Here is a 15639-nt window from a genome sequence, read left to right on the forward strand (position 1 = left end):
AGGTTTTAAATCATTAAGTTAGCATATCATATAGATATAGAACATGTGTTTAGTTGATTTTAAAAGTCAATTTAGAAGGATTAACTTTTGTTTGCGAACAAGTTTAGAATTAACTAAACTATGTTCTAGTGATTACAAGTTTAAACCTTCGAATAAGGTAATTTTATATATATGAATCGAATGATTTTATTGTTGGGATTTAACAAGTTCATGTAACTTAAAACCATTTAAGAATTAAATTAAAGCGGAAGCATGAAATTACCAATTTTAGACTTGTTATACTTTAACCATTTAAAGTTAAATCCCAAGTAGGATCAAGTTATGAAATATGCTTACAACTTAAAAGGATGTTTAGAGATTATACCTTCTCCAAGTTAGGAGGTTAATAAGTGATGATGAAGATGATGAACAAGTGTGTAAAACCCAAGCTTTTGTGCTCCAACACCACCCTTAATTTAGTTAGGATTTAAGACTCTTAATCACCTTAAAACCAAGCTTGAAACCCTCTCCTTTTGCACCCAAGAAATTTGGACAGCAGCTATGTCAAGAGATGATGATGAATGAAGCCTCAAAACTATGAAACCTCAAGTTGTTATACCCCAAAATTATAACAAACACCCTAGCCTTGGTTAGGAATTATGAACACTTGATTTTAGCTTGCCAAAAAAACTTGAAGAATCCCTTTTGATCCCTCACAGCCCACGGCCAGAAATAGTAAGCAGGAGGTTTTTTGTGCAGTTTTTTTTGTTATTTTGATGTGTGTCTCATGCATGTGTGAGTGTAGAACACTATATCTTGGTCTTGGTTAAGCATGGGTAGTAACTAATAAACAATTGCATGCTTATTGCAACTCCCATGCCACTTACATTATCATGTCATAATATAGTTTTTATAAAACTGATTTTATAAAATCAGTTTTTATAAAACATGATTTTATAAAACACATTTTATAAACTTGTATATTAATTCTTATGTATATTTTATAAAACCAATTTTATAAAATGTAACATAACTTAATTAATTATTTAACCTATAAATAATTAAATCCATAGAGTATAAATTATTCCACAATTTATATATATGTATGTACACATCAAGTAGTATTTCAGAAAACCATTTTTCTCAAAGTTCAAGTGTCGTGTATTTAATCAATGATCCAATCGTTAAGATTAAATACGTATAAGGTGTCGGTAAGTTTGTTATTGGGTATGACCCGACTTGGATCATAACATATTAGCCACATTAATTTAATATGTCTCTCGGGCATACGAAATACCTTCAGTTATGAACATCATTACTACCTCAAGTTTTGTGGATAAATCTACGGGAAATGAGAAAAATAGATCTAGCTTCAAAGGATCCTTGGATGGAATGAAAGTTCTTGAAGTAGAATCATGACACGAAAATAAGTTCAAGTAAGATTTCTACTCGAAATAAGATTGTTAAAGTTATAGAAATTGAATCAAAGTTTGAATATGAGTATTACCTTGTATTAGAAAGATATCTTGTAAGACCCTAATATTTATGGCACACGGAGTTTTAAATGATGTACGTATAGTGGATGAAGCTTAGTGTAAAAGTTAAAAGGTCAGAATCTGCCCAGACATGGGTGCGCGCCGAGCACCATAAGGTGTGCGCGCCGCACACATGCCCAGCGACAGAATTCTGCCTTTTTCTATTTTAAGTTTAATGAGGGGCTTTTTGGTCTTTTTACTTGAGGCCGGATCTCAGGCCTTATCAGCTGGTTTGGATCCACTTTTCGATCATTTTTACATCTATTCATCACTCTCAAGTATCTTATAGAGAGAGGGAGAATTCTAGTGAGAGAATTGGGGTTTTGGAGAGGAAGGAGGTTGAATTGATCAAAGTCTCGGGTTTTAAAGTTGTTCACCTCGTTCCTAGCTTCGTTTTGGTTGTTGTGGTAAGTTCTAACTCCGAATTTCATTGTTTGATATTGATATTCAAGTTAGGGTTTGAACTTAAATTGTTGATAAACCCATTTAAACTCATGAAGTGAGTTTAGTGTTGCTTGTAATCGGGTTTATTGTTATTGTTGGTGGATTTTGGGTTGGTGAACAAATTGGTTATGATTAAGATTTGTAATTGGGTTTAATCACTAGGTTTAGTGATTATGGAAGTATTGGAACCCTTTTTATGTGTTTGAAAGACTAATTTTGGAGTTGAGTCAAAATTAGGGTTTTTGGGTAATTTTGAGATTGATAAGTGTTTAACACTTAAGATTGGGTTCATTGGCATATTAGAACCATGTTCACTTGTGATTAGTGATTATTGGTTAGTTTAGACGCGTTTTGTGTTTGTAAGTGCAATTGATCGAATTTGCTCTAAGTGTACAATTGATTTGGTTGTAAATCCACTCTAAGTGTGTTGTTGTAATTGTGATAATGGAATAGGTACTTTCCATTAACGAGTTGCGGATTACTTGGAAGCATTCATCAAGACGACAATGTGAGTGTTAATATCCTATGTGCATATGTATATGTAGGATGGGTGCGGGTCGAGTGAAGTGGTTCTCGGTTATAGAGCTCACTTCACATATAGGTGGATTTTCATGGACTTGTAATTGGTCCAATTGGCAGAGTTGTATGTTTTGGTTGACCACTACTGGCGAGTTGCACTCTTGTATGTACGATATCACATGGATTATGATTTGGAGTTATAACCCCTACGGCGTGGGTTATGGAGTGGGAAATGAATATCGGTTTGCTCGTATTCATAATATTTTGAGTAGTGAATCTCGGATAGTGTGGATTCATGATGACTTGGGTTGTTCAGTCATCTTGTGATGAGGTAGTAAATCTCGGATTGTGCGAATTCACTAAGGTTCGGGTAGTTCGGGCAACCTCGGTTGTTGAATTGGTGAAGAAGTGAATATCCGGTTGTACGAATTCACTAAGGCTCGGGTTGTTCAGCCAATCTTCATTGTGGTATTTGGTTTTTGGTATTGGGTTAAGGGGTTAACCTTGGGCATTTATATATAAATTGTTATATATATTGATGTATTGTTGTGATGTAGCTAACCCTTCGGGTGTAGCTGTTTGGCGTTGTTCACATCATCGTTGGTGAACTTATGTTTGTTGATGTATTTTAGCTTGTTGCTTAGTGATCGTACGGTATGCTTAGATTAGCTTGCCTTTATGCTTGGATGCTCCGGTATGCGGAATTTTATTATTTATGTGGCGTGTCCATTTTATGCATAAATATGTGTGTAGTATATTTTCACTCACTAAGCGTTAGCTTACCCTCTCGTTGTTTACATTTTTATAGATTTGCCTGGGGACGGTGGCTCGGGTAAGCGTGGGGACTAGTGGACTCGCATAGTTGCTTTAGAAGATCTTGCTTTTGGATTGATTAGGATTGGGTAGCGTATCCCCAATCGCCATGCTCGGTCTTTATTTTGTGTTAAAAATCATGTTGTTGAAAACTTGTATTTTGTACGAAAGTCGTAAAACGGCCGATGTGGGCCCGGTCTCGTAAAACTCATTTTATTATTGGAACGTGTTAGTTTTAACTAATATAAAATGTTGTGAAAAGCGTTTGGTCTAAATGTGTCAGGAAGTCGAAGATCTTTTCACGTGAAACGGAATTTTTGGACAGCGGGCTGCCAGGCCCTGTGCGCGCCGCGCACCCCATCTGGTCAGCCCAGGTTTAATTTTTTTTTTATGTTGCGTTTTTGGTTGGTTAACGGGTTGGGTTGTTACAAGTGGTATCAGAGCATGGTCTAAGGGATTTAGGTGATTTGAGATAGGTGCCTAGACTTAGACTTTTGTGTGTGCTTAATTTGTTGCCGGACTTGTAGGAGTACGGGTCAGAATAGGTTATAGTTAGTGCCTTGTTTGTAGGTGGACTAATGTTTATATTAGTAATGCGGATATTATTAATATATTAATTGTGTTGTGATAATAATTCTCGCGTATGTGCATATCGCGTAGAATTTTGTTTGTGTTTGGTTATATCATCGAGCGAGGCGGTCGTTGTACTAACGAGTTGATACGGCGTGTGTGCGTAATAAGGACTTGAAAACCTTATTACGGGTGCAAATCGTATCTAGCAAGTGATGTACGACGAGTGTTTAACAAGATGGGGCGGTATTGTGTGTGTGCTTTATACGTTCGTGATCTAATCGCTTTGCATTCCTTAGAATGGCGATGGGAAACGGGATCGAGACGAACGATTTGGAGTTTAACGCTAGAGTTGCGGCCGCCATTGCGGAGCAAATGGGTGCGTTGGAAGAAAGAATGGATAGGAGGTATTCCAAATTTCGGAGTAGCAGTGAAATGGAGCGTTGTCTTAAGAGCTTCATGAGGACTAAACCTCCGATGTACGATGGGAAACCAGATCCCTTGGTAAGCACCACTTGGATCTCGGATGTCGAAGGGTGTTTTCGCACGATTGAATGTCCTCCTGAGAAGAGGACAAGGCTCGCTACGAGCTTGTTGCGGGGTAGAGCAAAGGATTGGTTGGATAGTAAGATTGATCTTGTCGGGGGTGAACTGTTTATGGCGTTATCATGGGACGAGTTTAAGAAGGAATTCTTCGAGGAGTTTCGAACTTCAGCCGATTTGTCGGAAATGTGAAATGAGTTGCAAAATTTGCAACAAGGATCGATGGACTTGAATACTCTAAAGACGACCTTTATGTCAAAGGCTCGTTTCTGCCCGGAGTATATTGGGAATAATCGGATGTTGATGGAAGATTTCTATCGGATGTTGAATGATGATTTGCAGGGCAAAATTAGCATTGGCCAAGTGAACTCGTTTGCGGAGTTATTCAACATGGCTAGGGGTTTCGAATCACATTCGCGATCGAAAGCTAGGAAGCTTTCAATTAAGAGAAGGGTTGATTCATATGGTGCTCCAAGTAAGAAAACTAAGGGCGCAAGTGCGAGTATGGGTAATGTGGAGAAAGGTTCGACGAGTTCTCGTGCGTATAGATGTTTCAATTGTGGTGTTAGGGGCCACAAGTTGTGGGAATGCACAATGCCGAAGAGTGATGACGGAATGTGCTACTATTATCATAAAGAGGGACATCGCAATCCGGATTGTCCCGAGTTGGCGGCGGCGAATGCCGCAAGGAGACGTTGAGGTACGTTTCATTTTAATAAATATGCTCTTTGAATATTTATTTATGTGTCGATGCCTTCGGGTTTGTGGGTTGCATAGTGTTTTGTATGTTATTGTTATGGGTGACGTTCCTAATGGAAGTACCCTATGGTGACGTTTTGATTAATGGGCGAAGGGCGTAAGACTTGGTGTATCCAAGCATTCCTTAGTATTGAGAAATGTTCTACCAAGCCTTGGGAATGGGCTTTGGTGTTCGGATGTTAGAGCGTGTTCGCTCTCGTGTTGAAATTGATGAACCGTGAGGTTCGTCTGGTGGTTGGAACCTTTGAGATCGAGTGTTTTAGATCTCGATGTATGTTTGTAATGGAGTCTACATGACGCGACATTAGGTACCTCTTTCATACCTACTAGCGTAGTGTTCGACTCCGATGGTGTTGCGGTTACATTGTGCTTAGGATACCGGAGAGAAACCCTTAGGTACATGAGTGACTGGGTGAAGTTTGGCGAGCTATATCAATTGGATGATTGCGAGTGTATAGTTGTGTAATTTGTGGTACACTTTTCGTTCAAAGTGTTTAAGGATTGGTTAAAATCCCTCATGTGCTCAAGATTGGAGCAAGAAGTAGTGATGGGTCGTGTGAACCCAATTGTTGGTAAAGTCTACCTTTGGTAGCACTATACGGTAGTACGAGTTGTGGTTATGGAACTTAGTTCCAAGTGGGGAGTTACACTCCCGCACGAGGAGGTTTTAGTGTCAGACTTCGGATAATGCTTTTGGTAGATCCGGAAGTTTGCGTTGGGACCTAGTTTTGGTCGATTTGTGGTAGAGTACAATTTCAGTTAAATTGTACTTATGATTTTGGGATATAAATTATCACCGAGGTGATAATGTGGTAATCTCGTTGAGAGATAATGGGCGTGTTTGGAGAGCTAGGTGAAATCCCTAGGCTAAGGGATGTGCGTGGTGGATTCTCTTGTAGAGAATTATTGTTTTGAGCCTATGTTGGATATAGGTGGTTCTTGCTCGATTGTGTGGATGGTTAGTGGTATCCGTTAGGGTTCACCATAGTGTAGCAGAGCGCGATGTTGCAATAATCGTTGTTTGAGGCCAAAAGTGTAATGACCCGCACTTTTTCGATCGTTCTATACTTATAAGATTAATATTTACATAAATTAAACCTTACAAACATGATAAGCAATCCAAATTGTTGAGATTTATGTTTTCGAAAAGAGTTTTACACAACGTTTGACCGTCTAGTTTGACCGATGATATCACGAACTATATAACATATGATAATTATACGTTTGTGTATATATATGTATATATACATATTTAACATGATCTAAGAATGTTTTAATACCTCATTTTGTATTAATAACAATAAGTTATAAGTATATTTTGAAACTACTAACTTAAGTTTTCAAAACGATAACCATACGTAACGTTATTTGACATAAATACTTATAACATATAATGTTTATACATATATCGTATATGTAATGTATTTAATCACTTTTAAAGACTTAAATACATAAAAAAATATAAGTATATTCACAAAAGATAGCTATATTTGAATTCTCATTCCATTTTTCACAAGATTTTCTATACGTATATCTAGAGTATATGTACTCGTATCATACCTAGCTTCTATACGTATTTACTATTGGTATATACACATCAAATCACCACCAACCAGCCCTTGTTCATGCCTTATGTATAAGGTAACTCTCTTGTTCATGCCTTATGTATAAGGTAACTACTTTTGATGTTTAGTATGACTAATTACATAAAAATACAACATGAAATTTTGTCCATGTTTTTCCATTAATTATGTTTTTATGGCCTTAAATACATCTTCCATTTTCAAATTTTATTACCTCATTTCTTTAACCAAAAACACACTCTTAAGAAACTCCATAACCATTCAGCTAGTATCCATGAAGATCTAGCCATAAAAACATCACTTAAACACCATAAGAAAAACCTTACAAAAACACTTCAAGAATCCTTTCAAGAACACAAGTTTACTTCCAATCTTTCATCCAACTCCATCACTCTTTTGGTTCTAGATTTTTACTTCTCTTTTACAGCAATCTTGTCCAAGTAACTTGAGGTAGTAACTTTGTTCATAACCTTATTCGATTCATATATATATAGCTATCTTATTTTGTGGTATAAAATTTTAACAACAAGAACATAGTTTGAATGTTTTCAAACTTGTTTCCAAACTAAATAGATCCTTCTCACTTAACTTTTAAAATACTTCAAGACCTGTAATATATCATAAATATATGCTAATTTAACAAGGTATAACTTGGTTTTTCAAAGAACACCTTAAAAACTGAATTTACGACGTCGGAGTGCAACCGGGGGCTGTTTTGGGTTGGATAATTAAAAACCATCTTAAACTTTGAATTGGAGGTTTATTTTCTGGAAAAATGATTTTTACTATGAATATTATAACACATAAAAATTTCATGATTTAACTCAAAGTATAAGTATTTTTAGAAAAATAATCATTTAAGGTTGTTTACATGATGGAAAATGATTAACTTCATAAGTTTCACTAAAGTTTGACCTATGACCTGTGATTTCGAATACAAACTAAGGTATTTACAGTTCATAGTCTTAAAGAGGGACTCGATCCAAGGAAGTGGCAAGTTGAATCAACGAAAACGGAGTTGTAACGAAGAAACTATGACCAAAACGAGATCGGATATCTAAGACTAGTTTAGCTACGAAAATAATTGGAGAAAGTTAAATAAATCACATCTTTTTAAAATAACATGATATTTTATATATATGTACTCATAATTTAATTTTATATGGTTCAGGATCACCCGTAAACAATACGAGAAGATTAATCATAAGATCCCATGATTGTACGCAACACGTCATTTGACAACACCGGTACTTTATGTACGCAACACGTCATTTGACAACACCGGTACCGTGGGTCAAGATTAATCTCGACCAATACATATACGATGGGGGTTTTTATTTATTTCATTGGGGGTTTATTAAACACCTAAAAATGAACCATTAAAATTGAATTACTAACATCAGACTGCTAACTACGGACTAAGGAATTATTAAAAGTATTAAAAGTATTATAAGTATATATATGTGACGTTTGTTTAAAAAGAAAAGGTATTGATATATTATATATGGATAGGTTCGTGATATCAATCGGAGACCAAGTCAAAATTACATATCTTCAAGACGAAAGTGAGTATATAGTCCCACTTTTAAACTCTAAATATTTCGGGATGAGAATACATGTATTTTATGTTTTACGATATGGACACAAGTAACTGAAAAATATATTCTACGTTGAGTTGTACCACTGGCATACTTCCCTGTAGCTTGGTAACTATTATTTACAGCGGTATTGTAAACGCGAATCCTGTTGATAGATCTATCGGGCCTGACAACCCCAACCGGACTGGACGACCAGTATTCAACGGTTGCACAGTACTTCGTTTCGTAACTACACTTGGTACGGTGTAGTAAGATTTCATAATAAAGGGAATATGCGACGTGATTAAATGTTAAGTATGGTTACCAAGAGCTCAACCACTTAGAATATTTTTATTAAAATGTTTACATATGAAATCTTGTGGTCTATATTTATATCGCTGCCGGCATTAAACCTATATCTCACCAACTTTATATTGACGTTTTAAGCATGTCTATTCTCAGGTGATAATTAGAAGCTTCCGTTGCAACATGTTGAATTTAAGCAAGATCTTGAGTATGCATATTTGTGTCAAAAATAAAACTGCATATCCGAGGAATTGTAATGTAAAATATGCTAGAAATCGTATTGTTATCATCACATGTAAAGTTTGTAAGTCTAAGATTATCGCTAAACGATAATCATCTTTATATTGTCTAAAGCTTGTATTAAAATAAGAGTTATGGTTTGTAATGTAAAATAAATGCAGTTGTTCTTTTAAAAATGTTCCATATAGAGGTCAATACCTCGCAATGAAATCATACGTTATCTAACTCGTTCTTATGGTTAAGGACGGGTTATGACATGTGGTATCAGAGCGGTGGTCTTAGCGAACCAGGTTTGCATTAGTGTGTCTAACTGATAGGTCGTTAGGATACATTAGTAAGTCTGGACTTTGACCGGGTCTGATTTAAAAACCATTGCTTATCATTGTTGGTTAAAATTTATATGTAAATATTATGTAGTACTAATGGGTTAGTTGTTGTGTGATAGATGTCGGGCTCAAAACTTGTTATCACATTCAGCGACTCCGAACCAGAATCTTCAGATGGTGTTCCAGTCATTAACCTATCCGATGATGAAAATAATATCTTTGGGGAAGACTCACAAATTCCGGATGAACCGACTATAGAGAACCCGGAAAGTGAACCCGAGGAGGAAAGTGAACCCGAGGAAGAAATACAGGAAATTACGAAAGACAAGTTCGAACTAGGAAAGAAACGAAAGGCTAATGAATTAGAAAATTCAAATCTCGAAGAGGATGATGTGGCACCAACTCCACTAGACACTACCACCCCTATTCCCGCTATTCCTATTCGTTCTATCCCGACATCTAGTTCTTCAGCCCCACAGCCAAAATATAGGCAGACATCTAGGATAAGCGTTAGGCCATTCCTTGAACCTAAACATCCTAGAAAATAGACCAAACGATGCGCTGCCGTATTAAACCATGGGATCATATAATGTTTTGTATAATATTATTAGTGTGGTTTGCTTAATGTTCGATGTAAGATAAGCATATGTAAAATAGTGAAGTATGAAATGCAATAATTTTCCATGGTTAAGTATTATTTAGATGGTAGTAATTGGTTCTGTACTAAGCTATTAAGTATGAACATTAACGGGTAGGTACTACCCTAGATATAATTATAAAATGCTAATAAGAAGAAAAAGCTTTTATAATAATACCTGGTTCATATTATTAACAAGCTATAATGTACTGTAAATATACACTACATCTATAATATTCCATGTGAATAATTATTTTCTTTTCATTCTTATAGAAGAATATGGCGCGATTGAATCGAATGACGGAACAAGAAGTAGAGAAATTCATCAACCAGCGAGTGAACGACAGAATGTTATGGGTCGAAGCTGCAAGAGCTGCTGCAGTTAACCCAAATCCTCGTGTAGGATGCACCTACAAGACATTTCAAGCTTGCAAGCCCTCATCATTCAGTGGAATGGAAGGACCGATCGGTTTAACCCGGTGGATAGAAAAGATGGAGACTGTGTTTAAAATCAGTGGTTGTGTTGAAAAGGACATGACCAAGTATGCATCGTGCACTTTACAAGATAGTGCACTCACGTGGTGGAAAAATTTTGTGAAGGCTGTAGGAGGAGATGTAGCTTATGATACTCCATGGGACGAATTCAAAACAATGTTAATCAACGAGTATTGTCCAAGGAACGAGGTTAGGAAGTTGGAAGATGAATTACGAAGTCTGAAGGTTGTTGGTACTGAAATCACCAACTACAATCAGCGATTCATGGAATTAGTTTTGCTATGTCCTGAATTGGTTCCAACCGAAGAACGGAAGATTGAAATGTACAAAGATGGTTTGCCCAAAAAGGTCAAGGCAAACGTTACAGCATCGAAACCTAAGACAATTCATGAAGCTATAACCATGGCAAACGAGCTAATGGATCAGGTCATCATGGATAAGAAAGCATCCAATACTGATGTGAAGGTATCAGGTAACAAAAGAAAGTGGAATGGAAATTATGATCGAGGTAACCAACAACAATCTTTTAAGAAACAAGAAACCACGCAAGGTGCAGGTAGTGGTTCAAGCTTTGGTTACAAAGGACAAAATCCTTTATGCAACCGATGCCACAAACATCACTCTGGTTACTGTAATGTGGTATGCAACAAATGTAATCGAAAGGGTCATCTTGCTGAAGATTGTAGGGCTCTCGTTACAAATACAAATGGTACCAAGACTCCTGCCACCAATGCAAATAGAACTGCTTTGGCTACCGTTACATGTTTTGGGTGTGGAAAACAAGGTCACTATAAGAGCCAGTGCCCGAATCCAGAGAAGAATATCGGACCTGCACGTGAGAGAGCATTTGTTATTAATGCTAGAGAGGCATGTGAAGACCCGAAGCTTGTTACGGGTACGTTTACCATTAATAACTTATCCGCATCTATTATATTTGATACTGGTGCCGATAGAAGTTACGTGAGTAGAGGCTTTTACGCTAAATTGAATTGTTCATCATTACCTCTAGATGCTAAGTACATGATTGAGTTAGCCAATGGTAAACTAATTAAAGCTGATAAAATTTGCCGTGATTGTAAAATAAATTTAGCCGGAGAAACGTTTAAAATTGACTTGATACCCGTAGAATTAGGAAGTTTTGATGTAATAGTCGGCATGGACTGGATGTCCAAAATAGGAGCTGAAGTTTTGTGTGCCAAGAAGGCAATTCGCATTCCTTGTAAGGATAAAACGCCAGTAATGATTTATGGAGAGAAGGGTAACTCAAAGCTAAAACTCATTAGTTATTTGAAAGCTCAAAAGTGCTTGAAGAAAGGGTGCTATGCTATCTTAGCACATGTTAATAAAGTCGAAACGAAGGAAAAAGTGAAGAGCATCAATGACGTGCCTGTGGCAAGAGATTTTCCTGAAGTCTTTCCGGAAGAGTTGCCGGGATTACCTCCATTTAGATCTGTAGAATTTCAAATAGATTTAGTACCAGGAGCTGCACCAGTGGCTCGTGCTCCATATAGACTTGCACCGTCCGAATTAAAAGAACTTCAAAGTCAGTTAAAAGAATTACTAGACCGTGGATTCATACGACCAAGCACTTCACCGTGGGGAGCTCCAATTTTGTTTGTTAAGAAGAAAGATGGATCTTTTAGGATGTGTATAGATTATCGTGAATTAAATAAGTTAACTATCAAGAATCGGTATCCACTACCGAGAATTGACGACTTATTTGATCAACTCCAAGGATCATGTGTGTACTCAAAAATTGACCTAAGGTCGGGCTATCATCAATTACGTGTCAAAGAAGAGGACATTCCGAAAACTGCTTTTCGGACACGTTATGGTCATTACGAATTTTTGGTCATGCCGTTTGGATTGACGAATGCGCCAGCTGTATTCATGGACCTCATGAATCGAATTTGTAGTCCATATTTAGATAAGTTTGTTATCGTTTTCATTGATGATATTCTTATCTATTCCAAGAGTGAGCAAGAGCATGAACAGCATTTAAGGTTGATATTAGAGTTGTTGAGAAAAGAACAGCTATATGCTAAATTTTCTAAATGTGCTTTCTGGTTGAAAGAAGTGCAATTTCTTTGCCACGTTGTTAGTAGCAAAGGAATTCAGGTTGATCCAGCAAAAATTGAAGCCATTGAAAAATGGGAGACTCCTAAGACACCAACGCAGATACGCCAATTTTTGGGTTTAGCCGGTTATTATAGAAGGTTTATTCAAGATTTTTCCCGAATAGCTAAGCCGCTGATAGCGTAACGCAAAAAGGGAAGAAATATGAATGGACCTCTGAGCAGGAGAGTGCATTTCAATTACTAAAGAAGAAGTTAACTACGACGCCTATTTTATCGTTACCAGAAGGGAACGATGATTTTGAAATATATTGTGACGCTTCGCGACAAGGTTTTGGTTGCGTTCTTATGCAACGGAAGAAAGTTATTGCATACGCATCCCGACAATTGAAGATTCACGAGCGGAATTATACGACTCATGATCTAGAACTGGGAGCAGTCGTGTTTGCATTGAAGATATGGAGACACTACTTGTATGGGGTTAAATGCACTGTGTTTACTGATCATAAAAGTCTTCAACATATTTTTGATCAGAAACAGCTGAACATGAGACAACGTAGGTGGGTTGAGTTAATAAACGACTATGATTGTGAAATTCGTTACCATCCCGGGAAAGCGAATGTGGTGGCTGACGCACTAAGCAGAAAGGAACGAGAACCAATTCGAGTACGAGCGATGAACATAAAAATTCGCATGAATCTCAACTCACAAATCAAAGAAGTTCAACGAGAAGCACTTACTAAAGAAAATATAGGAAATGAAATAATGAAGAAGTATGAGAAGCAACTCGTTATACGGGAAGACGGAATTCGATATTTTGCAAACCGTATTTGGGTACCGAAGTTGGGTGGATTAAGGAAGTTGATATTGAATGAGGCACATTAGACAAGATACTCGATACATCCTGGAGTTGGAAAGATGTACCAAGATCTTAAGACACATTATTGGTGGCCTAATTTAAAGACAGACGTTGCAACATATGTTGGGGAGTGTTTAACTTGTTCCAAAGTCAAAGCAGAACACCAAAAGCCGTCAGGGCTACTTCAACAACCAGAAATTCCAGAATGGAAATGGGATGGTATTACCATGGATTTCATCACGAAGTTACCAAAGACTGCCTGGGGATACGATACCATTTGGGTAATTGTTGATCGTCTCACCAAATCTGCACATTTCTTGCCTATAAAGGAAACGGATAGAATGGAGAAATTATTACGATTATATATAAAGGAAATAGTTTCAAGGCATGGAATACCTATTTCCATTATATCTGATCGTGATAGTAGATTTACCTCAAAGTTCTGGCAATCACTACAGGAGGCACTAGGAACTCGTTTAGATATGAGCACCGCATATCATCCGCAAACTGACGAGCAGAGTGAAAGAACAATTCAGACTCTTGAAGACATGCTCAGGGCATGTGTGATCGATTTTGGAAACGGATGGGATAAGTATTTACCGTTAGCAGAATTCTCATATAATAATAGTTATCATGCGAGCATTAAAGCTGCACCATTCGAAGCACTGTATGGAAGAAAGTGTAGATCTCCTATCTGTTGGAATGAAGTAGGAGATCGACAATTAACTGGTCCCGAGATCATACACGAAACGACTGAGAAGATAGTACAAATCAAGGAGAGATTGAAAACAGCCCGTAGTCGCCAAAAGAGCTACGCCGATGTCCGAAGGAAACCATTAGAGTTTCAGATCGGTGACATGGTTATGCTAAAGGTGTCACCTTGGAAAGGTGTAATACGTTTCGGTAAAAGAGGTAAACTGAACCCAAGATATGTAGGCCCGTTCAAGATCATCGAACGCATTGGACCGGTAGCTTATCGACTCGAGTTACCACAACAACTCGCTGGAGTACATAATACATTTCACGTCTCAAACCTTAAGAAGTGTCTTGCAAAGGAAGATCTCACCATTCCTCTTGAAGAAATCCATGTCGATGAGAAACTACAATTCATCGAAGAACCAATCGAAATCATGGACCGTGAAGTTAAACAGCTCAAGCAGAGCAACATACCGATCGTTAAGGTTCAATGGAATGCTCGAAGAGGTCCTGAGTTTACTTGGGAACGAGAGGATCAGATGAAACAAAAGTATCCACACTTGTTTCTCGATGACGCAAAATAGGTACAATTTTAAAATTTCGGGACGAAATTTATTTAACGGGTAGGTACTGTAATGACCCGCACTTTTTCGATCGTTCTATACTTATAAGATTAATATTTACATAAATTAAACCTTACCAAAATGATAAGCAATCCAAATTGTTGAGATTTATGTTTTCGAAAAGAGTTTTACACAACGTTTGACCGTCTAGTTTGACCGATGATATCACGAACTATATAACATATGATAATTATACGTTTGTGTATATATATGTATATATACATATTTAACATGATCTAAGAATGTTTTAATACCTCATTTTGTATTAATAACAATAAGTTATAAGTATATTTTGAAACTACTAACTTAAGTTTTCAAAACGATAACCATAAGTAACGTTATTTGACATAAATACTTATAACATATAATGTTTATACATATATCGTATATGTAATGTATTTAATCACTTTTAAAGACTTAAATACATAAAACAATATAATTATATTCACAAAAGATAGCTATATTTGAATTCTCATTCCATTTTTCACAAGATTTTCTATACGTATATCTAGAGTATATGTACTCGTATCATACCTAGCTTCTATACGTATTTACTATTGGTATATACACATCAAATCACCACCAATCAGCCCTTGTTCATGCCTTATGTATAAGGTAACTCTCTTGTTCATGCCTTATGTATAAGGTAACTACTTTTGATGTTTAGTATGACTAATTACATAAAAATACAACATGAAATTTTGTCCATGTTTTTCCATTAATCATGTTTTTATGGCCTTAAATACATCTTCCATTTTCAAATTTTATTACCTCATTTCTTTAACCAAAAACACACTCTTAAGAAACTCCATAACCATTCAGCTAGTATCCATGAAGATCTAGCCATAAAAACATCACTTAAACACCATAAGAAAAACCTTACAAAAACACTTCAAGAATCCTTTCAAGAACACAAGTTTACTTCCAATCTTTCATCCAACTCCATCACTCTTTTGGTTCTAGATTTTTACTTCTCTTTTACAGCAATCTTGTCCAAGTAACTTGAGGTAGTAACTTTGTTCATAACCTTATTCGATTCATATATATATATAGCTATCTT

This window comes from Rutidosis leptorrhynchoides, chromosome 3 (assembly GCF_046630445.1).
Source record: "Rutidosis leptorrhynchoides isolate AG116_Rl617_1_P2 chromosome 3, CSIRO_AGI_Rlap_v1, whole genome shotgun sequence".
NCBI classification, from domain to species: Eukaryota; Viridiplantae; Streptophyta; class Magnoliopsida; order Asterales; family Asteraceae; genus Rutidosis; species Rutidosis leptorrhynchoides.